Below are 18933 nucleotides of genomic sequence, written 5' to 3'. Positions count from 1 at the left end.
TGAAGACAGTTCACACGTGAGGTGTGAGCAATTCCAAGCCTGACACTTTACATTCTAGTCTCAAATCGAGACTTTGCAGTCCATGGGCTTCAGAGTCTCCTTGCATCCAGCAAAACGTTAGAGTGCAGTCGAGGGGATGTAGCTCAGTGGTAGAGCGCATGCTTCGCATGTATGAGGCCCCGGGTTCAATCCCCGGCATCTCCAGGAGTCTCTGTTCTCTATCTTGGCTTTTTCCAGAAGGCTAGCCTGCCATCTTGTGGAAAGTAGAGGTTTCTCCGGCAGTTGGGGGTCAGAACCCCGCTTAAATTGTTTGCTTTGAAAAATGTGTTTGGAGTAGGCATAGTTTCCACTTTTCAAGAAAATCTGAGAATTTTGCTTGCCAAAAGGAGGAAATAAATGCCCTCTCTGAGGATCGAACTCAGGACCTTCAGATTATGAGACTGACGCGCTGCCTACTGCGCTAAGAAGGCTGCACACAAGCATCTCTAAATAGGACTATAGACCATGAAGATATTCCAGGTACGAGGCTTAAGGATTTTCCTGGCTGAGACTTTATGCTGCAGTGTCAAATGGGTTGACTTGGCAGCCAGTAAAACTTGGCAGACATGGGGATGTAGCTCTGTGGTAGAGCGCATGCTTTGCATGTATGAGGCCCCGGGTTCAATCCCCGGCATCTCCAGACTTTTGCCATGCTTGTCTCGGATTTTGGCAGAAAACAAGGCTGGCTATCAGTATTAAGGAAGAGATATGTCATGCAACTGGGATACCAACCCCACTTAAACTGTGAGACGTTTGCCTTGAAAAAACCCATGAAATGGGGCTATCTCATTTTTGATGCTTATACAACAGAAGAATCTTACTTGTTTAAGCCATCAAAGTGATGATTAATCTTGGCAATCTTAATACATTTAGGATAGAAATCTGTGGCAGCCCTCTTGGTCATTGGTAAGGGTTCTTCCTCGAAAGCAGAGACTCTTACTTTTCTGGTAACTTTGAGGGGGAGTGGCAGGTAATATTGATGATGTGCATCTGTCTGCTCCTGGTCCCCACCCTCCACAACCTTTCTTGAGCGAGAGATAATTTTGGTGCTACGGAAGTTTGCCACTACTCCTTCGATAGCTCAGTTGGTAGAGCGGAGGACTGTAGCATAAATTCAGGCATCCTTAGGTCGCTGGTTCAAATCCGGCTCGAAGGATTTTGTGGTTTAATTTCCATGGCTTTTGCTTTGAATCAACAATACCTTCCATTGACTATGAAAAATTCCCAGAGCTTCGATAAATACCGGAAAAGAAGCGTACTCTATCTGCTTTCAAAGGGAATGGATGACATAGTCGTCGCTAGGGGAGGTGTGAAGAACAGTCAAGGAAACCTGCTGATCAGAACTAATACCAAAGCATTGCATTAATATATGTATGCCCTTGGCAGACTTCCAATTGCACTGCTCCAAAGGTAGCTGCTTGGCAGCCAATCACACTATGACTTGCCTTCAATTTGAATGTATACCGATGGGCAAGAGGGAATATCCAATGGAATCATCTCCCGAAAGGCTGAGCAAGCAGGAAAGTAGACCAATAGTTGTCACATTTTTGGGAATCCTGAGAAGTTTTGCATTCCAAACTGAGCAAATAAAAGCCCTGCCGGAGAATCGATCCCTGATTGCACTAAATATATGCTCCATGAAGACAGTTCACACGTGAGGTGTGAGCAATTCCAAGCCTGACACTTTACATTCTAGTCTCAAATCGAGACTTTGCAGTCCATGGGCTTCAGAGTCTCCTTGCATCCAGCAAAACGTTAGAGTGCAGTCGAGGGGATGTAGCTCAGTGGTAGAGCGCATGCTTCGCATGTATGAGGCCCCGGGTTCAATCCCCGGCATCTCCAGGAGTCTCTGTTCTCTATCTTGGCTTTTTCCAGAAGGCTAGCCTGCCATCTTGTGGAAAGTAGAGGTTTCTCCGGCAGTTGGGGGTCAGAACCCCGCTTAAATTGTTTGCTTTGAAAAATGTGTTTGGAGTAGGCATAGTTTCCACTTTTCAAGAAAATCTGAGAATTTTGCTTGCCAAAAGGAGGAAATAAATGCCCTCTCTGAGGATCGAACTCAGGACCTTCAGATTATGAGACTAACGCGCTGCCTACTGCGCTAAGAAGGCTGCACACAAGCATCTCTAAATAGGACTATAGACCATGAAGATATTCCAGGTACGAGGCTTAAGGATTTTCCTGGCTGAGACTTTATGCTGCAGTGTCAAATGGGTTGACTTGGCAGCCAGTAAAACTTGGCAGACATGGGGATGTAGCTCAGTGGTAGAGCGCATGCTTTGCATGTATGAGGCCCCGGGTTCAATCCCCGGCATCTCCAGACTTTTGCCATGCTTGTCTCGGATTTTGGCAGAAAACAAGGCTGGCTATCAGTATTAAGGAAGAGATATGTCATGCAACTGGGATACCAACCCCACTTAAACTGTGAGACGTTTGCCTTGAAAAAACCCATGAAATGGGGCAATCTCATTTTTGATGCTTATACAACAGAAGAATCTTACTTGTTTAAGCCATCAAAGTGATGATTAATCTTGGCAATCTTAATACATTTAGGATAGAAATCTGTGGCAGCCCTCTTGGTCATTGGTAAGGGTTCTTCCTCGAAAGCAGAGACTCTTACTTTTCTGGTAACTTTGAGGGGGAGTGGCAGGTAATATTGATGATGTGCATCTGTCTGCTCCTGGTCCCCACCCTCCACAACCTTTCTTGAGCGAGAGATAATTTTGGTGCTACGGAAGTTTGCCACTACTCCTTCGATAGCTCAGTTGGTAGAGCGGAGGACTGTAGCATAAATTCAGGCATCCTTAGGTCGCTGGTTCAAATCCGGCTCGAAGGATTTTGTGGTTTAATTTCCATGGCTTTTGCTTTGAATCAACAATACCTTCCATTGACTATGAAAAATTCCCAGAGCTTCGATAAATACCGGAAAAGAAGCGTACTCTATCTGCTTTCAAAGGGAATGGATGACATAGTCGTCGCTAGGGGAGGTGTGAAGAACAGTCAAGGAAACCTGCTGATCAGAACTAATACCAAAGCATTGCATTAATATATGTATGCCCTTGGCAGACTTCCAATTGCACTGCTCCAAAGGTAGCTGCTTGGCAGCCAATCACACTATGACTTGCCTTCAATTTGAATGTATACCGATGGGCAAGAGGGAATATCCAATGGAATCATCTCCCGAAAGGCTGAGCAAGCAGGAAAGTAGACCAATAGTTGTCACATTTTTGGGAATCCTGAGAAGTTTTGCATTCCAAACTGAGCAAATAAAAGCCCTGCCGGAGAATCGATCCCTGATTGCACTAAATATATGCTCCATGAAGACAGTTCACACGTGAGGTGTGAGCAATTCCAAGCCTGACACTTTACATTCTAGTCTCAAATCGAGACTTTGCAGTCCATGGGCTTCAGAGTCTCCTTGCATCCAGCAAAACGTTAGAGTGCAGTCGAGGGGATGTAGCTCAGTGGTAGAGCGCATGCTTCGCATGTATGAGGCACCGGGTTCAATCCCCGGCATCTCCAGGAGTCTCTGTTCTCTATCTTGGCTTTTTCCAGAAGGCTAGCCTGCCATCTTGTGGAAAGTAGAGGTTTCTCCGGCAGTTGGGGGTCAGAACCCCGCTTAAATTGTTTGCTTTGAAAAATGTGTTTGGAGTAGGCATAGTTTCCACTTTTCAAGAAAATCTGAGAATTTTGCTTGCCAAAAGGAGGAAATAAATGCCCTCTCTGAGGATCGAACTCAGGACCTTCAGATTATGAGACTGACGCGCTGCCTACTGCGCTAAGAAGGCTGCACACAAGCATCTCTAAATAGGACTATAGACCATGAAGATATTCCAGGTACGAGGCTTAAGGATTTTCCTGGCTGAGACTTTATGCTGCAGTGTCAAATGGGTTGACTTGGCAGCCAGTAAAACTTGGCAGACATGGGGATGTAGCTCAGTGGTAGAGCGCATGCTTTGCATGTATGAGGCCCTGGGTTCAATCCCCGGCATCTCCAGACTTTTGCCATGCTTGTCTCGGATTTTGGCAGAAAACAAGGCTGGCTATCAGTATTAAGGAAGAGATATGTCATGCAACTGGGATACCAACCCCACTTAAACTGTGAGACGTTTGCCTTGAAAAAACCCATGAAATGGGGCTATCTCATTTTTGATGCTTATACAACAGAAGAATCTTACTTGTTTAAGCCATCAAAGTGATGATTAATCTTGGCAATCTTAATACATTTAGGATAGAAATCTGTGGCAGCCCTCTTGGTCATTGGTAAGGGTTCTTCCTCGAAAGCAGAGACTCTTACTTTTCTGGTAACTTTGAGGGGGAGTGGCAGGTAATATTGATGATGTGCATCTGTCTGCTCCTGGTCCCCACCCTCCACAACCTTTCTTGAGCGAGAGATAATTTTGGTGCTACGGAAGTTTGCCACTACTCCTTCGATAGCTCAGTTGGTAGAGCGGAGGACTGTAGCATAAATTCAGGCATCCTTAGGTCGCTGGTTCAAATCCGGCTCGAAGGATTTTGTGGTTTAATTTCCATGGCTTTTGCTTTGAATCAACAATACCTTCCATTGACTATGAAAAATTCCCAGAGCTTCGATAAATACCGGAAAAGAAGCGTACTCTATCTGCTTTCAAAGGGAATGGATGACATAGTCGTCGCTAGGGGAGGTGTGAAGAACAGTCAAGGAAACCTGCTGATCAGAACTAATACCAAAGCATTGCATTAATATATGTATGCCCTTGGCAGACTTCCAATTGCACTGCTCCAAAGGTAGCTGCTTGGCAGCCAATCACACTATGACTTGCCTTCAATTTGAATGTATACCGATGGGCAAGAGGGAATATCCAATGGAATCATCTCCCGAAAGGCTGAGCAAGCAGGAAAGTAGACCAATAGTTGTCACATTTTTGGGAATCCTGAGAAGTTTTGCATTCCAAACTGAGCAAATAAAAGCCCTGCCGGAGAATCGATCCCTGATTGCACTAAATATATGCTCCATGAAGACAGTTCACACGTGAGGTGTGAGCAATTCCAAGCCTGACACTTTACATTCTAGTCTCAAATCGAGACTTTGCAGTCCATGGGCTTCAGAGTCTCCTTGCATCCAGCAAAACGTTAGAGTGCAGTCGAGGGGATGTAGCTCAGTGGTAGAGCGCATGCTTCGCATGTATGAGGCACCGGGTTCAATCCCCGGCATCTCCAGGAGTCTCTGTTCTCTATCTTGGCTTTTTCCAGAAGGCTAGCCTGCCATCTTGTGGAAAGTAGAGGTTTCTCCGGCAGTTGGGGGTCAGAACCCCGCTTAAATTGTTTGCTTTGAAAAATGTGTTTGGAGTAGGCATAGTTTCCACTTTTCAAGAAAATCTGAGAATTTTGCTTGCCAAAAGGAGGAAATAAATGCCCTCTCTGAGGATCGAACTCAGGACCTTCAGATTATGAGACTGACACGCTGCCTACTGCGCTAGGAAGGCTGCACACAAGCATCTCTAAATAGGACTATAGACCATGAAGATATTCCAGGTACGAGGCTTAAGGATTTTCCTGGCTGAGACTTTATGCTGCAGTGTCAAATGGGTTGACTTGGCAGCCAGTAAAACTTGGCAGACATGGGGATGTAGCTCAGTGGTAGAGCGCATGCTTTGCATGTATGAGGCCCCGGGTTCAATCCCCGGCATCTCCAGACTTTTGCCATGCTTGTCTCGGATTTTGGCAGAAAACAAGGCTGGCTATCAGTATTAAGGAAGAGATATGTCATGCAACTGGGATACCAACCCCACTTAAACTGTGAGACGTTTGCCTTGAAAAAACCCATGAAATGGGGCTATCTCATTTTTGATGCTTATACAACAGAAGAATCTTACTTGTTTAAGCCATCAAAGTGATGATTAATCTTGGCAATCTTAATACATTTAGGATAGAAATCTGTGGCAGCCCTCTTGGTCATTGGTAAGGGTTCTTCCTCGAAAGCAGAGACTCTTACTTTTCTGGTAACTTTGAGGGGGAGTGGCAGGTAATATTGATGATGTGCATCTGTCTGCTCCTGGTCCCCACCCTCCACAACCTTTCTTGAGCGAGAGATAATTTTGGTGCTACGGAAGTTTGCCACTACTCCTTCGATAGCTCAGTTGGTAGAGCGGAGGACTGTAGCATAAATTCAGGCATCCTTAGGTCGCTGGTTCAAATCCGGCTCGAAGGATTTTGTGGTTTAATTTCCATGGCTTTTGCTTTGAATCAACAATACCTTCCATTGACTATGAAAAATTCCCAGAGCTTCGATAAATACCGGAAAAGAAGCGTACTCTATCTGCTTTCAAAGGGAATGGATGACATAGTCGTCGCTAGGGGAGGTGTGAAGAACAGTCAAGGAAACCTGCTGATCAGAACTAATACCAAAGCATTGCATTAATATATGTATGCCCTTGGCAGACTTCCAATTGCACTGCTCCAAAGGTAGCTGCTTGGCAGCCAATCACACTATGACTTGCCTTCAATTTGAATGTATACCGATGGGCAAGAGGGAATATCCAATGGAATCATCTCCCGAAAGGCTGAGCAAGCAGGAAAGTAGACCAATAGTTGTCACATTTTTGGGAATCCTGAGAAGTTTTGCATTCCAAACTGAGCAAATAAAAGCCCTGCCGGAGAATCGATCCCTGATTGCACTAAATATATGCTCCATGAAGACAGTTCACACGTGAGGTGTGAGCAATTCCAAGCCTGACACTTTACATTCTAGTCTCAAATCGAGACTTTGCAGTCCATGGGCTTCAGAGTCTCCTTGCATCCAGCAAAACGTTAGAGTGCAGTCGAGGGGATGTAGCTCAGTGGTAGAGCGCATGCTTCGCATGTATGAGGCACCGGGTTCAATCCCCGGCATCTCCAGGAGTCTCTGTTCTCTATCTTGGCTTTTTCCAGAAGGCTAGCCTGCCATCTTGTGGAAAGTAGAGGTTTCTCCGGCAGTTGGGGGTCAGAACCCCGCTTAAATTGTTTGCTTTGAAAAATGTGTTTGGAGTAGGCATAGTTTCCACTTTTCAAGAAAATCTGAGAATTTTGCTTGCCAAAAGGAGGAAATAAATGCCCTCTCTGAGGATCGAACTCAGGACCTTCAGATTATGAGACTGACGCGCTGCCTACTGCGCTAAGAAGGCTGCACACAAGCATCTCTAAATAGGACTATAGACCATGAAGATATTCCAGGTACGAGGCTTAAGGATTTTCCTGGCTGAGACTTTATGCTGCAGTGTCAAATGGGTTGACTTGGCAGCCAGTAAAACTTGGCAGACATGGGGATGTAGCTCAGTGGTAGAGCGCATGCTTTGCATGTATGAGGCCCCGGGTTCAATCCCCGGCATCTCCAGACTTTTGCCATGCTTGTCTCGGATTTTGGCAGAAAACAAGGCTGGCTATCAGTATTAAGGAAGAGATATGTCATGCAACTGGGATACCAACCCCACTTAAACTGTGAGACGTTTGCCTTGAAAAAACCCATGAAATGGGGCTATCTCATTTTTGATGCTTATACAACAGAAGAATCTTACTTGTTTAAGCCATCAAAGTGATGATTAATCTTGGCAATCTTAATACATTTAGGATAGAAATCTGTGGCAGCCCTCTTGGTCATTGGTAAGGGTTCTTCCTCGAAAGCAGAGACTCTTACTTTTCTGGTAACTTTGAGGGGGAGTGGCAGGTAATATTGATGATGTGCATCTGTCTGCTCCTGGTCCCCACCCTCCACAACCTTTCTTGAGCGAGAGATAATTTTGGTGCTACGGAAGTTTGCCACTACTCCTTCGATAGCTCAGTTGGTAGAGCGGAGGACTGTAGCATAAATTCAGGCATCCTTAGGTCGCTGGTTCAAATCCGGCTCGAAGGATTTTGTGGTTTAATTTCCATGGCTTTTGCTTTGAATCAACAATACCTTCCATTGACTATGAAAAATTCCCAGAGCTTCGATAAATACCGGAAAAGAAGCGTACTCTATCTGCTTTCAAAGGGAATGGATGACATAGTCGTCGCTAGGGGAGGTGTGAAGAACAGTCAAGGAAACCTGCTGATCAGAACTAATACCAAAGCATTGCATTAATATATGTATGCCCTTGGCAGACTTCCAATTGCACTGCTCCAAAGGTAGCTGCTTGGCAGCCAATCACACTATGACTTGCCTTCAATTTGAATGTATACCGATGGGCAAGAGGGAATATCCAATGGAATCATCTCCCGAAAGGCTGAGCAAGCAGGAAAGTAGACCAATAGTTGTCACATTTTTGGGAATCCTGAGAAGTTTTGCATTCCAAACTGAGCAAATAAAAGCCCTGCCGGAGAATCGATCCCTGATTGCACTAAATATATGCTCCATGAAGACAGTTCACACGTGAGGTGTGAGCAATTCCAAGCCTGACACTTTACATTCTAGTCTCAAATCGAGACTTTGCAGTCCATGGGCTTCAGAGTCTCCTTGCATCCAGCAAAACGTTAGAGTGCAGTCGAGGGGATGTAGCTCAGTGGTAGAGCGCATGCTTCGCATGTATGAGGCCCCGGGTTCAATCCCCGGCATCTCCAGGAGTCTCTGTTCTCTATCTTGGCTTTTTCCAGAAGGCTAGCCTGCCATCTTGTGGAAAGTAGAGGTTTCTCGGGCAGTTGGGGGTCAGAACCCCGCTTAAATTGTTTGCTTTGAAAAATGTGTTTGGAGTAGGCATAGTTTCCACTTTTCAAGAAAATCTGAGAATTTTGCTTGCCAAAAGGAGGAAATAAATGCCCTCTCTGAGGATCGAACTCAGGACCTTCAGATTATGAGACTGACGCGCTGCCTACTGCGCTAAGAAGGCTGCACACAAGCATCTCTAAATAGGACTATAGACCATGAAGATATTCCAGGTACGAGGCTTAAGGATTTTCCTGGCTGAGACTTTATGCTGCAGTGTCAAATGGGTTGACTTGGCAGCCAGTAAAACTTGGCAGACATGGGGATGTAGCTCAGTGGTAGAGCGCATGCTTTGCATGTATGAGGCCCCGGGTTCAATCCCCGGCATCTCCAGACTTTTGCCATGCTTGTCTCGGATTTTGGCAGAAAACAAGGCTGGCTATCAGTATTAAGGAAGAGATATGTCATGCAACTGGGATACCAACCCCACTTAAACTGTGAGACGTTTGCCTTGAAAAAACCCATGAAATGGGGCTATCTCATTTTTGATGCTTATACAACAGAAGAATCTTACTTGTTTAAGCCATCAAAGTGATGATTAATCTTGGCAATCTTAATACATTTAGGATAGAAATCTGTGGCAGCCCTCTTGGTCATTGGTAAGGGTTCTTCCTCGAAAGCAGAGACTCTTACTTTTCTGGTAACTTTGAGGGGGAGTGGCAGGTAATATTGATGATGTGCATCTGTCTGCTCCTGGTCCCCACCCTCCACAACCTTTCTTGAGCGAGAGATAATTTTGGTGCTACGGAAGTTTGCCACTACTCCTTCGATAGCTCAGTTGGTAGAGCGGAGGACTGTAGCATAAATTCAGGCATCCTTAGGTCGCTGGTTCAAATCCGGCTCGAAGGATTTTGTGGTTTAATTTCCATGGCTTTTGCTTTGAATCAACAATACCTTCCATTGACTATGAAAAATTCCCAGAGCTTCGATAAATACCGGAAAAGAAGCGTACTCTATCTGCTTTCAAAGGGAATGGATGACATAGTCGTCGCTAGGGGAGGTGTGAAGAACAGTCAAGGAAACCTGCTGATCAGAACTAATACCAAAGCATTGCATTAATATATGTATGCCCTTGGCAGACTTCCAATTGCACTGCTCCAAAGGTAGCTGCTTGGCAGCCAATCACACTATGACTTGCCTTCAATTTGAATGTATACCGATGGGCAAGAGGGAATATCCAATGGAATCATCTCCCGAAAGGCTGAGCAAGCAGGAAAGTAGACCAATAGTTGTCACATTTTTGGGAATCCTGAGAAGTTTTGCATTCCAAACTGAGCAAATAAAAGCCCTGCCGGAGAATCGATCCCTGATTGCACTAAATATATGCTCCATGAAGACAGTTCACACGTGAGGTGTGAGCAATTCCAAGCCTGACACTTTACATTCTAGTCTCAAATCGAGACTTTGCAGTCCATGGGCTTCAGAGTCTCCTTGCATCCAGCAAAACGTTAGAGTGCAGTCGAGGGGATGTAGCTCAGTGGTAGAGCGCATGCTTCGCATGTATGAGGCACCGGGTTCAATCCCCGGCATCTCCAGGAGTCTCTGTTCTCTATCTTGGCTTTTTCCAGAAGGCTAGCCTGCCATCTTGTGGAAAGTAGAGGTTTCTCCGGCAGTTGGGGGTCAGAACCCCGCTTAAATTGTTTGCTTTGAAAAATGTGTTTGGAGTAGGCATAGTTTCCACTTTTCAAGAAAATCTGAGAATTTTGCTTGCCAAAAGGAGGAAATAAATGCCCTCTCTGAGGATCGAACTCAGGACCTTCAGATTATGAGACTGACGCGCTGCCTACTGCGCTAAGAAGGCTGCACACAAGCATCTCTAAATAGGACTATAGACCATGAAGATATTCCAGGTACGAGGCTTAAGGATTTTCCTGGCTGAGACTTTATGCTGCAGTGTCAAATGGGTTGACTTGGCAGCCAGTAAAACTTGGCAGACATGGGGATGTAGCTCAGTGGTAGAGCGCATGCTTTGCATGTATGAGGCCCCGGGTTCAATCCCCGGCATCTCCAGACTTTTGCCATGCTTGTCTCGGATTTTGGCAGAAAACAAGGCTGGCTATCAGTATTAAGGAAGAGATATGTCATGCAACTGGGATACCAACCCCACTTAAACTGTGAGACGTTTGCCTTGAAAAAACCCATGAAATGGGGCTATCTCATTTTTGATGCTTATACAACAGAAGAATCTTACTTGTTTAAGCCATCAAAGTGATGATTAATCTTGGCAATCTTAATACATTTAGGATAGAAATCTGTGGCAGCCCTCTTGGTCATTGGTAAGGGTTCTTCCTCGAAAGCAGAGACTCTTACTTTTCTGGTAACTTTGAGGGGGAGTGGCAGGTAATATTGATGATGTGCATCTGTCTGCTCCTGGTCCCCACCCTCCACAACCTTTCTTGAGCGAGAGATAATTTTGGTGCTACGGAAGTTTGCCACTACTCCTTCGATAGCTCAGTTGGTAGAGCGGAGGACTGTAGCATAAATTCAGGCATCCTTAGGTCGCTGGTTCAAATCCGGCTCGAAGGATTTTGTGGTTTAATTTCCATGGCTTTTGCTTTGAATCAACAATACCTTCCATTGACTATGAAAAATTCCCAGAGCTTCGATAAATACCGGAAAAGAAGCGTACTCTATCTGCTTTCAAAGGGAATGGATGACATAGTCGTCGCTAGGGGAGGTGTGAAGAACAGTCAAGGAAACCTGCTGATCAGAACTAATACCAAAGCATTGCATTAATATATGTATGCCCTTGGCAGACTTCCAATTGCACTGCTCCAAAGGTAGCTGCTTGGCAGCCAATCACACTATGACTTGCCTTCAATTTGAATGTATACCGATGGGCAAGAGGGAATATCCAATGGAATCATCTCCCGAAAGGCTGAGCAAGCAGGAAAGTAGACCAATAGTTGTCACATTTTTGGGAATCCTGAGAAGTTTTGCATTCCAAACTGAGCAAATAAAAGCCCTGCCGGAGAATCGATCCCTGATTGCACTAAATATATGCTCCATGAAGACAGTTCACACGTGAGGTGTGAGCAATTCCAAGCCTGACACTTTACATTCTAGTCTCAAATCGAGACTTTGCAGTCCATGGGCTTCAGAGTCTCCTTGCATCCAGCAAAACGTTAGAGTGCAGTCGAGGGGATGTAGCTCAGTGGTAGAGCGCATGCTTCGCATGTATGAGGCCCCGGGTTCAATCCCCGGCATCTCCAGGAGTCTCTGTTCTCTATCTTGGCTTTTTCCAGAAGGCTAGCCTGCCATCTTGTGGAAAGTAGAGGTTTCTCGGGCAGTTGGGGGTCAGAACCCCGCTTAAATTGTTTGCTTTGAAAAATGTGTTTGGAGTAGGCATAGTTTCCACTTTTCAAGAAAATCTGAGAATTTTGCTTGCCAAAAGGAGGAAATAAATGCCCTCTCTGAGGATCGAACTCAGGACCTTCAGATTATGAGACTGACGCGCTGCCTACTGCGCTAAGAAGGCTGCACACAAGCATCTCTAAATAGGACTATAGACCATGAAGATATTCCAGGTACGAGGCTTAAGGATTTTCCTGGCTGAGACTTTATGCTGCAGTGTCAAATGGGTTGACTTGGCAGCCAGTAAAACTTGGCAGACATGGGGATGTAGCTCAGTGGTAGAGCGCATGCTTTGCATGTATGAGGCCCCGGGTTCAATCCCCGGCATCTCCAGACTTTTGCCATGCTTGTCTCGGATTTTGGCAGAAAACAAGGCTGGCTATCAGTATTAAGGAAGAGATATGTCATGCAACTGGGATACCAACCCCACTTAAACTGTGAGACGTTTGCCTTGAAAAAACCCATGAAATGGGGCTATCTCATTTTTGATGCTTATACAACAGAAGAATCTTACTTGTTTAAGCCATCAAAGTGATGATTAATCTTGGCAATCTTAATACATTTAGGATAGAAATCTGTGGCAGCCCTCTTGGTCATTGGTAAGGGTTCTTCCTCGAAAGCAGAGACTCTTACTTTTCTGGTAACTTTGAGGGGGAGTGGCAGGTAATATTGATGATGTGCATCTGTCTGCTCCTGGTCCCCACCCTCCACAACCTTTCTTGAGCGAGAGATAATTTTGGTGCTACGGAAGTTTGCCACTACTCCTTCGATAGCTCAGTTGGTAGAGCGGAGGACTGTAGCATAAATTCAGGCATCCTTAGGTCGCTGGTTCAAATCCGGCTCGAAGGATTTTGTGGTTTAATTTCCATGGCTTTTGCTTTGAATCAACAATACCTTCCATTGACTATGAAAAATTCCCAGAGCTTCGATAAATACCGGAAAAGAAGCGTACTCTATCTGCTTTCAAAGGGAATGGATGACATAGTCGTCGCTAGGGGAGGTGTGAAGAACAGTCAAGGAAACCTGCTGATCAGAACTAATACCAAAGCATTGCATTAATATATGTATGCCCTTGGCAGACTTCCAATTGCACTGCTCCAAAGGTAGCTGCTTGGCAGCCAATCACACTATGACTTGCCTTCAATTTGAATGTATACCGATGGGCAAGAGGGAATATCCAATGGAATCATCTCCCGAAAGGCTGAGCAAGCAGGAAAGTAGACCAATAGTTGTCACATTTTTGGGAATCCTGAGAAGTTTTGCATTCCAAACTGAGCAAATAAAAGCCCTGCCGGAGAATCGATCCCTGATTGCACTAAATATATGCTCCATGAAGACAGTTCACACGTGAGGTGTGAGCAATTCCAAGCCTGACACTTTACATTCTAGTCTCAAATCGAGACTTTGCAGTCCATGGGCTTCAGAGTCTCCTTGCATCCAGCAAAACGTTAGAGTGCAGTCGAGGGGATGTAGCTCAGTGGTAGAGCGCATGCTTCGCATGTATGAGGCACCGGGTTCAATCCCCGGCATCTCCAGGAGTCTCTGTTCTCTATCTTGGCTTTTTCCAAAAGGCTAGCCTGCCATCTTGTGGAAAGTAGAGGTTTCTCCGGCAGTTGGGGGTCAGAACCCCGCTTAAATTGTTTGCTTTGAAAAATGTGTTTGGAGTAGGCATAGTTTCCACTTTTCAAGAAAATCTGAGAATTTTGCTTGCCAAAAGGAGGAAATAAATGCCCTCTCTGAGGATCGAACTCAGGACCTTCAGATTATGAGACTGACGCGCTGCCTACTGCGCTAAGAAGGCTGCACACAAGCATCTCTAAATAGGACTATAGACCATGAAGATATTCCAGGTACGAGGCTTAAGGATTTTCCTGGCTGAGACTTTATGCTGCAGTGTCAAATGGGTTGACTTGGCAGCCAGTAAAACTTGGCAGACATGGGGATGTAGCTCAGTGGTAGAGCGCATGCTTTGCATGTATGAGGCCCCGGGTTCAATCCCCGGCATCTCCAGACTTTTGCCATGCTTGTCTCGGATTTTGGCAGAAAACAAGGCTGGCTATCAGTATTAAGGAAGAGATATGTCATGCAACTGGGATACCAACCCCACTTAAACTGTGAGACGTTTGCCTTGAAAAAACCCATGAAATGGGGCTATCTCATTTTTGATGCTTATACAACAGAAGAATCTTACTTGTTTAAGCCATCAAAGTGATGATTAATCTTGGCAATCTTAATACATTTAGGATAGAAATCTGTGGCAGCCCTCTTGGTCATTGGTAAGGGTTCTTCCTCGAAAGCAGAGACTCTTACTTTTCTGGTAACTTTGAGGGGGAGTGGCAGGTAATATTGATGATGTGCATCTGTCTGCTCCTGGTCCCCACCCTCCACAACCTTTCTTGAGCGAGAGATAATTTTGGTGCTACGGAAGTTTGCCACTACTCCTTCGATAGCTCAGTTGGTAGAGCGGAGGACTGTAGCATAAATTCAGGCATCCTTAGGTCGCTGGTTCAAATCCGGCTCGAAGGATTTTGTGGTTTAATTTCCATGGCTTTTGCTTTGAATCAACAATACCTTCCATTGACTATGAAAAATTCCCAGAGCTTCGATAAATACCGGAAAAGAAGCGTACTCTATCTGCTTTCAAAGGGAATGGATGACATAGTCGTCGCTAGGGGAGGTGTGAAGAACAGTCAAGGAAACCTGCTGATCAGAACTAATACCAAAGCATTGCATTAATATATGTATGCCCTTGGCAGACTTCCAATTGCACTGCTCCAAAGGTAGCTGCTTGGCAGCCAATCACACTATGACTTGCCTTCAATTTGAATGTATACCGATGGGCAAGAGGGAATATCCAATGGAATCATCTCCCGAAAGGCTGAGCAAGCAGGAAAGTAGACCAATAGTTGTCACATTTTTGGGAATCCTGAGAAGTTTTGCATTCCAAACTGAGCAAATAAAAGCCCTGCCGGAGAATCGATCCCTGATTGCACTAAATATATGCTCCATGAAGACAGTTCACACGTGAGGTGTGAGCAATTCCAAGCCTGACACTTTACATTCTAGTCTCAAATCGAGACTTTGCAGTCCATGGGCTTCAGAGTCTCCTTGCATCCAGCAAAACGTTAGAGTGCAGTCGAGGGGATGTAGCTCAGTGGTAGAGCGCATGCTTCGCATGTATGAGGCACCGGGTTCAATCCCCGGCATCTCCAGGAGTCTCTGTTCTCTATCTTGGCTTTTTCCAAAAGGCTAGCCTGCCATCTTGTGGAAAGTAGAGGTTTCTCCGGCAGTTGGGGGTCAGAACCCCGCTTAAATTGTTTGCTTTGAAAAATGTGTTTGGAGTAGGCATAGTTTCCACTTTTCAAGAAAATCTGAGAATTTTGCTTGCCAAAAGGAGGAAATAAATGCCCTCTCTGAGGATCGAACTCAGGACCTTCAGATTATGAGACTGACGCGCTGCCTACTGCGCTAAGAAGGCTGCACACAAGCATCTCTAAATAGGACTATAGACCATGAAGATATTCCAGGTACGAGGCTTAAGGATTTTCCTGGCTGAGACTTTATGCTGCAGTGTCAAATGGGTTGACTTGGCAGCCAGTAAAACTTGGCAGACATGGGGATGTAGCTCAGTGGTAGAGCGCATGCTTTGCATGTATGAGGCCCCGGGTTCAATCCCCGGCATCTCCAGACTTTTGCCATGCTTGTCTCGGATTTTGGCAGAAAACAAGGCTGGCTATCAGTATTAAGGAAGAGATATGTCATGCAACTGGGATACCAACCCCACTTAAACTGTGAGACGTTTGCCTTGAAAAAACCCATGAAATGGGGCTATCTCATTTTTGATGCTTATACAACAGAAGAATCTTACTTGTTTAAGCCATCAAAGTGATGATTAATCTTGGCAATCTTAATACATTTAGGATAGAAATCTGTGGCAGCCCTCTTGGTCATTGGTAAGGGTTCTTCCTCGAAAGCAGAGACTCTTACTTTTCTGGTAACTTTGAGGGGGAGTGGCAGGTAATATTGATGATGTGCATCTGTCTGCTCCTGGTCCCCACCCTCCACAACCTTTCTTGAGCGAGAGATAATTTTGGTGCTACGGAAGTTTGCCACTACTCCTTCGATAGCTCAGTTGGTAGAGCGGAGGACTGTAGCATAAATTCAGGCATCCTTAGGTCGCTGGTTCAAATCCGGCTCGAAGGATTTTGTGGTTTAATTTCCATGGCTTTTGCTTTGAATCAACAATACCTTCCATTGACTATGAAAAATTCCCAGAGCTTCGATAAATACCGGAAAAGAAGCGTACTCTATCTGCTTTCAAAGGGAATGGATGACATAGTCGTCGCTAGGGGAGGTGTGAAGAACAGTCAAGGAAACCTGCTGATCAGAACTAATACCAAAGCATTGCATTAATATATGTATGCCCTTGGCAGACTTCCAATTGCACTGCTCCAAAGGTAGCTGCTTGGCAGCCAATCACACTATGACTTGCCTTCAATTTGAATGTATACCGATGGGCAAGAGGGAATATCCAATGGAATCATCTCCCGAAAGGCTGAGCAAGCAGGAAAGTAGACCAATAGTTGTCACATTTTTGGGAATCCTGAGAAGTTTTGCATTCCAAACTGAGCAAATAAAAGCCCTGCCGGAGAATCGATCCCTGATTGCACTAAATATATGCTCCATGAAGACAGTTCACACGTGAGGTGTGAGCAATTCCAAGCCTGACACTTTACATTCTAGTCTCAAATCGAGACTTTGCAGTCCATGGGCTTCAGAGTCTCCTTGCATCCAGCAAAACGTTAGAGTGCAGTCGAGGGGATGTAGCTCAGTGGTAGAGCGCATGCTTCGCATGTATGAGGCCCCGGGTTCAATCCCCGGCATCTCCAGGAGTCTCTGTTCTCTATCTTGGCTTTTTCCAAAAGGCTAGCCTGCCATCTTGTGGAAAGTAGAGGTTTCTCCGGCAGTTGGGGGTCAGAACCCCGCTTAAATTGTTTGCTTTGAAAAATGTGTTTGGAGTAGGCATAGTTTCCACTTTTCAAGAAAATCTGAGAATTTTGCTTGCCAAAAGGAGGAAATAAATGCCCTCTCTGAGGATCGAACTCAGGACCTTCAGATTATGAGACTGACGCGCTGCCTACTGCGCTAAGAAGGCTGCACACAAGCATCTCTAAATAGGACTATAGACCATGAAGATATTCCAGGTACGAGGCTTAAGGATTTTCCTGGCTGAGACTTTATGCTGCAGTGTCAAATGGGTTGACTTGGCAGCCAGTAAAACTTGGCAGACATGGGGATGTAGCTCAGTGGTAGAGCGCATGCTTTGCATGTATGAGGCCCCGGGTTCAATCCCCGGCATCTCCAGACTTTTGCCATGCTTGTCTCGGATTTTGGCAGAAAACAAGGCTGGCTATCAGTATTAAGGAAGAGATATGTCATGCAACTGGGATACCAACCCCACTTAAACTGTGAGACGTTTGCCTTGAAAAAACCCATGAAATGGGGCTATCTCATTTTTGATGCTTATACAACAGAAGAATCTTACTTGTTTAAGCCATCAAAGTGATGATTAATCTTGGCAATCTTAATACATTTAGGATAGAAATCTGTGGCAGCCCTCTTGGTCATTGGTAAGGGTTCTTCCTCGAAAGCAGAGACTCTTACTTTTCTGGTAACTTTGAGGGGGAGTGGCAGGTAATATTGATGATGTGCATCTGTCTGCTCCTGGTCCCCACCCTCCACAACCTTTCTTGAGCGAGAGATAATTTTGGTGCTACGGAAGTTTGCCACTACTCCTTCGATAGCTCAGTTGGTAGAGCGGAGGACTGTAGCATAAATTCAGGCATCCTTAGGTCGCTGGTTCAAATCCGGCTCGAAGGATTTTGTGGTTTAATTTCCATGGCTTTTGCTTTGAATCAACAATACCTTCCATTGACTATGAAAAATTCCCAGAGCTTCGATAAATACCGGAAAAGAAGCGTACTCTATCTGCTTTCAAAGGGAATGGATGACATAGTCGTCGCTAGGGGAGGTGTGAAGAACAGTCAAGGAAACCTGCTGATCAGAACTAATACCAAAGCATTGCATTAATATATGTATGCCCTTGGCAGACTTCCAATTGCACTGCTCCAAAGGTAGCTGCTTGGCAGCCAATCACACTATGACTTGCCTTCAATTTGAATGTATACCGATGGGCAAGAGGGAATATCCAATGGAATCATCTCCCGAAAGGCTGAGCAAGCAGGAAAGTAGACCAATAGTTGTCACATTTTTGGGAATCCTGAGAAGTTTTGCATTCCAAACTGAGCAAATAAAAGCCCTGCCGGAGAATCGATCCCTGATTGCACTAAATATATGCTCCATGAAGACAGTTCACACGTGAGGTGTGAGCAATTCCAAGCCTGACACTTTACATTCTAGTCTCAAATCGAGACTTTGCAGTCCATGGGCTTCAGAGTCTCCTTGCATCCAGCAAAACGTTAGAGTGCAGTCGAGGGGATGTAGCTCAGTGGTAGAGCGCATGCTTCGCATGTATGAGGCCCCGGGTTCAATCCCCGGCATCTCCAGGAGTCTCTGTTCTCTATCTTGGCTTTTTCCAGAAGGCTAGCCTGCCATCTTGTGGAAAGTAGAGGTTTCTCCGGCAGTTGGGGGTCAGAACCCCGCTTAAATTGTTTGCTTTGAAAAATGTGTTTGGAGTAGGCATAGTTTCCACTTTTCAAGAAAATCTGAGAATTTTGCTTGCCAAAAGGAGGAAATAAATGCCCTCTCTGAGGATCGAACTCAGGACCTTCAGATTATGAGACTGACGCGCTGCCTACTGCGCTAAGAAGGCTGCACACAAGCATCTC

General features: G+C 45.3%; 46 non-coding genes across 46 annotated transcripts; 34 read left to right on the top strand and 12 right to left on the bottom strand.

Annotated features, from left to right (window-relative positions):
- Nucleotides 1-132: 132 nt before the first annotated feature.
- On the top strand, nucleotides 133-204 carry TRNAA-CGC (transfer RNA alanine (anticodon CGC)). Its single transcript has one exon. It is a non-coding gene; the product is annotated as a tRNA-Ala (tRNA).
- A 193-nt stretch (nucleotides 205-397) lies between these two features.
- TRNAM-CAU (transfer RNA methionine (anticodon CAU)) lies at nucleotides 398-470 on the bottom strand. Its single transcript has one exon. It is a non-coding gene; the product is annotated as a tRNA-Met (tRNA).
- Nucleotides 471-607: 137 nt separating this feature from the next.
- Nucleotides 608-679, top strand: TRNAA-UGC (transfer RNA alanine (anticodon UGC)). The gene has a single exon. It is a non-coding gene; the product is annotated as a tRNA-Ala (tRNA).
- Nucleotides 680-1109: 430 nt separating this feature from the next.
- TRNAY-GUA (transfer RNA tyrosine (anticodon GUA)) lies at nucleotides 1110-1195 on the top strand. The gene is given in 2 exon segments: nucleotides 1110-1146; nucleotides 1160-1195. It is a non-coding gene; the product is annotated as a tRNA-Tyr (tRNA).
- A 614-nt stretch (nucleotides 1196-1809) lies between these two features.
- Nucleotides 1810-1881, top strand: TRNAA-CGC (transfer RNA alanine (anticodon CGC)). Its single transcript has one exon. It is a non-coding gene; the product is annotated as a tRNA-Ala (tRNA).
- Nucleotides 1882-2074: 193 nt separating this feature from the next.
- Nucleotides 2075-2147, bottom strand: TRNAM-CAU (transfer RNA methionine (anticodon CAU)). Its single transcript has one exon. It is a non-coding gene; the product is annotated as a tRNA-Met (tRNA).
- A 137-nt stretch (nucleotides 2148-2284) lies between these two features.
- Nucleotides 2285-2356, top strand: TRNAA-UGC (transfer RNA alanine (anticodon UGC)). The gene has a single exon. It is a non-coding gene; the product is annotated as a tRNA-Ala (tRNA).
- Nucleotides 2357-2786: 430 nt separating this feature from the next.
- Nucleotides 2787-2872, top strand: TRNAY-GUA (transfer RNA tyrosine (anticodon GUA)). Its single transcript is given in 2 exon segments — nucleotides 2787-2823; nucleotides 2837-2872. It is a non-coding gene; the product is annotated as a tRNA-Tyr (tRNA).
- A 614-nt stretch (nucleotides 2873-3486) lies between these two features.
- On the top strand, nucleotides 3487-3558 carry TRNAA-CGC (transfer RNA alanine (anticodon CGC)). Its single transcript has one exon. It is a non-coding gene; the product is annotated as a tRNA-Ala (tRNA).
- Nucleotides 3559-3751: 193 nt separating this feature from the next.
- On the bottom strand, nucleotides 3752-3824 carry TRNAM-CAU (transfer RNA methionine (anticodon CAU)). Its single transcript has one exon. It is a non-coding gene; the product is annotated as a tRNA-Met (tRNA).
- Nucleotides 3825-3961: 137 nt separating this feature from the next.
- TRNAA-UGC (transfer RNA alanine (anticodon UGC)) lies at nucleotides 3962-4033 on the top strand. Its single transcript has one exon. It is a non-coding gene; the product is annotated as a tRNA-Ala (tRNA).
- A 430-nt stretch (nucleotides 4034-4463) lies between these two features.
- On the top strand, nucleotides 4464-4549 carry TRNAY-GUA (transfer RNA tyrosine (anticodon GUA)). The gene is given in 2 exon segments: nucleotides 4464-4500; nucleotides 4514-4549. It is a non-coding gene; the product is annotated as a tRNA-Tyr (tRNA).
- A 614-nt stretch (nucleotides 4550-5163) lies between these two features.
- Nucleotides 5164-5235, top strand: TRNAA-CGC (transfer RNA alanine (anticodon CGC)). The gene has a single exon. It is a non-coding gene; the product is annotated as a tRNA-Ala (tRNA).
- A 193-nt stretch (nucleotides 5236-5428) lies between these two features.
- Nucleotides 5429-5501, bottom strand: TRNAM-CAU (transfer RNA methionine (anticodon CAU)). The gene has a single exon. It is a non-coding gene; the product is annotated as a tRNA-Met (tRNA).
- A 137-nt stretch (nucleotides 5502-5638) lies between these two features.
- On the top strand, nucleotides 5639-5710 carry TRNAA-UGC (transfer RNA alanine (anticodon UGC)). The gene has a single exon. It is a non-coding gene; the product is annotated as a tRNA-Ala (tRNA).
- Nucleotides 5711-6140: 430 nt separating this feature from the next.
- Nucleotides 6141-6226, top strand: TRNAY-GUA (transfer RNA tyrosine (anticodon GUA)). The gene is given in 2 exon segments: nucleotides 6141-6177; nucleotides 6191-6226. It is a non-coding gene; the product is annotated as a tRNA-Tyr (tRNA).
- A 614-nt stretch (nucleotides 6227-6840) lies between these two features.
- On the top strand, nucleotides 6841-6912 carry TRNAA-CGC (transfer RNA alanine (anticodon CGC)). Its single transcript has one exon. It is a non-coding gene; the product is annotated as a tRNA-Ala (tRNA).
- Nucleotides 6913-7105: 193 nt separating this feature from the next.
- TRNAM-CAU (transfer RNA methionine (anticodon CAU)) lies at nucleotides 7106-7178 on the bottom strand. Its single transcript has one exon. It is a non-coding gene; the product is annotated as a tRNA-Met (tRNA).
- A 137-nt stretch (nucleotides 7179-7315) lies between these two features.
- On the top strand, nucleotides 7316-7387 carry TRNAA-UGC (transfer RNA alanine (anticodon UGC)). The gene has a single exon. It is a non-coding gene; the product is annotated as a tRNA-Ala (tRNA).
- A 430-nt stretch (nucleotides 7388-7817) lies between these two features.
- Nucleotides 7818-7903, top strand: TRNAY-GUA (transfer RNA tyrosine (anticodon GUA)). Its single transcript is given in 2 exon segments — nucleotides 7818-7854; nucleotides 7868-7903. It is a non-coding gene; the product is annotated as a tRNA-Tyr (tRNA).
- A 614-nt stretch (nucleotides 7904-8517) lies between these two features.
- On the top strand, nucleotides 8518-8589 carry TRNAA-CGC (transfer RNA alanine (anticodon CGC)). The gene has a single exon. It is a non-coding gene; the product is annotated as a tRNA-Ala (tRNA).
- Nucleotides 8590-8782: 193 nt separating this feature from the next.
- Nucleotides 8783-8855, bottom strand: TRNAM-CAU (transfer RNA methionine (anticodon CAU)). Its single transcript has one exon. It is a non-coding gene; the product is annotated as a tRNA-Met (tRNA).
- Nucleotides 8856-8992: 137 nt separating this feature from the next.
- TRNAA-UGC (transfer RNA alanine (anticodon UGC)) lies at nucleotides 8993-9064 on the top strand. The gene has a single exon. It is a non-coding gene; the product is annotated as a tRNA-Ala (tRNA).
- A 430-nt stretch (nucleotides 9065-9494) lies between these two features.
- Nucleotides 9495-9580, top strand: TRNAY-GUA (transfer RNA tyrosine (anticodon GUA)). The gene is given in 2 exon segments: nucleotides 9495-9531; nucleotides 9545-9580. It is a non-coding gene; the product is annotated as a tRNA-Tyr (tRNA).
- Nucleotides 9581-10194: 614 nt separating this feature from the next.
- Nucleotides 10195-10266, top strand: TRNAA-CGC (transfer RNA alanine (anticodon CGC)). The gene has a single exon. It is a non-coding gene; the product is annotated as a tRNA-Ala (tRNA).
- A 193-nt stretch (nucleotides 10267-10459) lies between these two features.
- On the bottom strand, nucleotides 10460-10532 carry TRNAM-CAU (transfer RNA methionine (anticodon CAU)). Its single transcript has one exon. It is a non-coding gene; the product is annotated as a tRNA-Met (tRNA).
- Nucleotides 10533-10669: 137 nt separating this feature from the next.
- TRNAA-UGC (transfer RNA alanine (anticodon UGC)) lies at nucleotides 10670-10741 on the top strand. Its single transcript has one exon. It is a non-coding gene; the product is annotated as a tRNA-Ala (tRNA).
- A 430-nt stretch (nucleotides 10742-11171) lies between these two features.
- Nucleotides 11172-11257, top strand: TRNAY-GUA (transfer RNA tyrosine (anticodon GUA)). The gene is given in 2 exon segments: nucleotides 11172-11208; nucleotides 11222-11257. It is a non-coding gene; the product is annotated as a tRNA-Tyr (tRNA).
- Nucleotides 11258-11871: 614 nt separating this feature from the next.
- Nucleotides 11872-11943, top strand: TRNAA-CGC (transfer RNA alanine (anticodon CGC)). The gene has a single exon. It is a non-coding gene; the product is annotated as a tRNA-Ala (tRNA).
- Nucleotides 11944-12136: 193 nt separating this feature from the next.
- Nucleotides 12137-12209, bottom strand: TRNAM-CAU (transfer RNA methionine (anticodon CAU)). The gene has a single exon. It is a non-coding gene; the product is annotated as a tRNA-Met (tRNA).
- Nucleotides 12210-12346: 137 nt separating this feature from the next.
- Nucleotides 12347-12418, top strand: TRNAA-UGC (transfer RNA alanine (anticodon UGC)). Its single transcript has one exon. It is a non-coding gene; the product is annotated as a tRNA-Ala (tRNA).
- Nucleotides 12419-12848: 430 nt separating this feature from the next.
- Nucleotides 12849-12934, top strand: TRNAY-GUA (transfer RNA tyrosine (anticodon GUA)). The gene is given in 2 exon segments: nucleotides 12849-12885; nucleotides 12899-12934. It is a non-coding gene; the product is annotated as a tRNA-Tyr (tRNA).
- Nucleotides 12935-13548: 614 nt separating this feature from the next.
- Nucleotides 13549-13620, top strand: TRNAA-CGC (transfer RNA alanine (anticodon CGC)). Its single transcript has one exon. It is a non-coding gene; the product is annotated as a tRNA-Ala (tRNA).
- Nucleotides 13621-13813: 193 nt separating this feature from the next.
- TRNAM-CAU (transfer RNA methionine (anticodon CAU)) lies at nucleotides 13814-13886 on the bottom strand. The gene has a single exon. It is a non-coding gene; the product is annotated as a tRNA-Met (tRNA).
- Nucleotides 13887-14023: 137 nt separating this feature from the next.
- On the top strand, nucleotides 14024-14095 carry TRNAA-UGC (transfer RNA alanine (anticodon UGC)). Its single transcript has one exon. It is a non-coding gene; the product is annotated as a tRNA-Ala (tRNA).
- Nucleotides 14096-14525: 430 nt separating this feature from the next.
- TRNAY-GUA (transfer RNA tyrosine (anticodon GUA)) lies at nucleotides 14526-14611 on the top strand. The gene is given in 2 exon segments: nucleotides 14526-14562; nucleotides 14576-14611. It is a non-coding gene; the product is annotated as a tRNA-Tyr (tRNA).
- Nucleotides 14612-15225: 614 nt separating this feature from the next.
- TRNAA-CGC (transfer RNA alanine (anticodon CGC)) lies at nucleotides 15226-15297 on the top strand. The gene has a single exon. It is a non-coding gene; the product is annotated as a tRNA-Ala (tRNA).
- Nucleotides 15298-15490: 193 nt separating this feature from the next.
- TRNAM-CAU (transfer RNA methionine (anticodon CAU)) lies at nucleotides 15491-15563 on the bottom strand. Its single transcript has one exon. It is a non-coding gene; the product is annotated as a tRNA-Met (tRNA).
- Nucleotides 15564-15700: 137 nt separating this feature from the next.
- Nucleotides 15701-15772, top strand: TRNAA-UGC (transfer RNA alanine (anticodon UGC)). The gene has a single exon. It is a non-coding gene; the product is annotated as a tRNA-Ala (tRNA).
- Nucleotides 15773-16202: 430 nt separating this feature from the next.
- TRNAY-GUA (transfer RNA tyrosine (anticodon GUA)) lies at nucleotides 16203-16288 on the top strand. The gene is given in 2 exon segments: nucleotides 16203-16239; nucleotides 16253-16288. It is a non-coding gene; the product is annotated as a tRNA-Tyr (tRNA).
- Nucleotides 16289-16902: 614 nt separating this feature from the next.
- Nucleotides 16903-16974, top strand: TRNAA-CGC (transfer RNA alanine (anticodon CGC)). The gene has a single exon. It is a non-coding gene; the product is annotated as a tRNA-Ala (tRNA).
- Nucleotides 16975-17167: 193 nt separating this feature from the next.
- TRNAM-CAU (transfer RNA methionine (anticodon CAU)) lies at nucleotides 17168-17240 on the bottom strand. The gene has a single exon. It is a non-coding gene; the product is annotated as a tRNA-Met (tRNA).
- Nucleotides 17241-17377: 137 nt separating this feature from the next.
- Nucleotides 17378-17449, top strand: TRNAA-UGC (transfer RNA alanine (anticodon UGC)). Its single transcript has one exon. It is a non-coding gene; the product is annotated as a tRNA-Ala (tRNA).
- A 430-nt stretch (nucleotides 17450-17879) lies between these two features.
- Nucleotides 17880-17965, top strand: TRNAY-GUA (transfer RNA tyrosine (anticodon GUA)). Its single transcript is given in 2 exon segments — nucleotides 17880-17916; nucleotides 17930-17965. It is a non-coding gene; the product is annotated as a tRNA-Tyr (tRNA).
- Nucleotides 17966-18579: 614 nt separating this feature from the next.
- TRNAA-CGC (transfer RNA alanine (anticodon CGC)) lies at nucleotides 18580-18651 on the top strand. Its single transcript has one exon. It is a non-coding gene; the product is annotated as a tRNA-Ala (tRNA).
- A 193-nt stretch (nucleotides 18652-18844) lies between these two features.
- TRNAM-CAU (transfer RNA methionine (anticodon CAU)) lies at nucleotides 18845-18917 on the bottom strand. The gene has a single exon. It is a non-coding gene; the product is annotated as a tRNA-Met (tRNA).
- Between the last annotated feature and the right edge of the window lie 16 nt (nucleotides 18918-18933).

Source organism: Lissotriton vulgaris, chromosome 1_1 (assembly GCF_964263255.1).
Source record: "Lissotriton vulgaris chromosome 1_1, aLisVul1.2, whole genome shotgun sequence".
Taxonomy (NCBI): Eukaryota; Metazoa; Chordata; class Amphibia; order Caudata; family Salamandridae; genus Lissotriton; species Lissotriton vulgaris.
The sequence above is the reverse complement of the archived record's forward strand: the minus strand, read 5'-3'. Positions and strand labels throughout refer to the sequence as shown.